Below are 2500 nucleotides of genomic sequence, written 5' to 3'. Positions count from 1 at the left end.
TAGCCTCTCTCACCGCTTTGCTAAACCTGTTCTTCGACTCCTTGAATCTGTCTCTATCCCCACTCCTAAACGCTTCCTCCTTCTCCAACCTCAACCTTTTGAGCTTTGCTGAGAACCAGGGCTTGTTGTTGTTAAAGTTCACCCTGGTACGTGTTGGGATACAGCAGTCCTCACAGAAGCTGATGTACACAGCCTCTGTGAGTTCATCCAGACTATTGGTAGCAGTCGTGAACATATCCCAGTCAGTACAGTCTAAGCACGCCCGCAAATCTTCCACAGCCTCACTGGTCCACTGTTTAGATGTCCTCACAGCAGGTTTACAGAGTTTTAGTTGCTGCCTGTATGCACGAATCAGGTGGACCAAGGGAGTTCTGTGCGAGCCGAACAGCCCCGTGACCCACAAGAGAAACATCCCCGCCAAATTCGAGCGTTTGACGGGGTCTATCCGTGAAAAAATATTCACGTTTTTGAGTGCACATGCATTTCTGCTGCAAATGCCTCTGGAAGTTTCATGCCGTTCGTATGCCAATTGTGGCAACACGAAAATGACCCGTTTTCCCATTCCGAGGGATTTCTGTGCGACCCTAACAGCCCCGTGAGCCACAAGAGACACATCCCCGCCAATTTCTAGCGTTTCACGGGGTCTATCCGTGAAAAATATAGACGTTTTTGAGTGCACATGCATTTCTGCTGCAGATGCCTCTGGAAGTTTCATGCCGTTCGTACGCAATGTGGCAACACGAAAATGACCCCTTTTCCCATTCCGAGGGATTTCTGTGCGACCCTAACTAACAGCGCCCGTGAGCCACAAGAGAGACATCCCCGCCAATTTATAGCGTTTCACGGGGTCTATCCGTGAAAAATATAGACGTTTTTGAGTGCACATGCATTCCTGCTGCAAATGCCTCTGGAAGTTTCATGCCGTTCCTATGCAATGTGGCCACACAAAAATGACCCGTTTTCCCATTCCGAGGCATTTCTGTGCGACCCTAACAGCCCCGTGAGCCACAAGAGAGACATCCCCGCCAACTTCTAGCGTTTGACGGGGTCCTAGCGTGAAAAATATTAAAATTTTTGAGTGCACGTGCCTTTCTGCTGCAAATGCCTCTGGAAGTTTCATGGCGTTCCTATGCAATGTGGCAACACGAAAATGACCCCTTTTCCCATTCCGAGGGAGTTCTGTGCCACCCTAACAGCCCCGTGAGCCACAAGAGACACATCCCCGCCAATTTCTAGCGTTTCACGGGGTCTATCCGTGAAACATATAGAAGTTTTTGAGTGCACATGCATTCCTGCTGCAAATGCCTCTGGAAGTTTCATGCGGTTCGTACGCAATGTGGCAACACGAAAATGACCCGTTTTCCCATTCCCAGGGATTTCTGTGCGACCCGAACAGCCCCGTGAGCCACAAGAGACACATCCCCGCCAATTTCTAGCGTTTCACGGGGTCTATCCGTGAAAAATATCAATTTTTTTTTGACTGCACATGCATTTCTGCTGCAAATGCCTCTGGAAGTTGCATGCGGTTCGCATGCAATGTGGCGACACGAAAATGACCCGTTTTCCCATTCCGAGGGATTTCTGTGCCACCCTAACAGCCCCGTGAGCCACAAGAGAGACATCCCCGCCAATTTCTAGCGTATCACGGGGTCTATCCGTGAGAAATATTCACTTTTTTGAGTGCACATGCATTCCTGCTGCAAATGCCTCTGGAAGTTTCATGCGGTTCGTATGCAATGTGGCGACACGAAAATGACCCGTTTTCCCATTCCGAGGGATTTCTGTGCCACCCTAACAGCCCCGTGAGCCACAAGAGAGACATCCCCGCCCACTTCTAGCGTTTCACGGGGTCTCTCCGTGAAAAATATCACATTTTTTGAGTGCACATGCATTCCTGCTGCAAATGCCTCTGGAAGTTTCATGCGGTTCGCATGCAATGTGGCGACACGAAAATGACCCGTTTTTTCCCATTCCGAGGGATTTCTGTGCCACCCTAACAGCCCCGTGAGCCACAAGAGACACATCCCCGCCAATTTCTAGCGTTTCACGGGGTCTATCCGTGAAAAATATTCAATTTTTTGACTGCACATGCATTTCTGCTGCAAATGCCTCTGGAAGTTTCATGCGGTTCGCATGCAATGTGGCGACACGAAAATGACCCGTTTTCCCATTCCGAGGGATTTCTGTGCCACCCTAACAGCCCCGTGAGCCACAAGAGAGACATCCCCGCCAATTTCTAGCGTTTCACGGGGTCTATCCGTGAAAAATATTCAATTTTTTGACTGCACATGCATTTCTGCTGCAAATGCCTCTGGAAGTTTCATGCGGTTCGCATGCAATGTGGCGACACGAAAATGACCCGTTTTCCCATTCCGAGGGATTTCTGTGCCACCCTAACAGCCCCGTGACCCACAAGAGAGACATCGCCGCCAATTTCTAGCGTTTCACGGGGTCTATCCGTGAAAAATATTCACTTTTTTGACTGCACATGCATTCCTGC

Source organism: Petromyzon marinus, unplaced genomic scaffold, assembly GCF_048934315.1.
Source record: "Petromyzon marinus isolate PM22_M1 ecotype Great Lakes invasive population unplaced genomic scaffold, UKy_Petmar_22M1.pri1.0 PM_G_Scaffold_61, whole genome shotgun sequence".
NCBI lineage: Eukaryota > Metazoa > Chordata > Hyperoartia > Petromyzontiformes > Petromyzontidae > Petromyzon > Petromyzon marinus.
The sequence above is the reverse complement of the archived record's forward strand: the minus strand, read 5'-3'. Positions refer to the sequence as shown.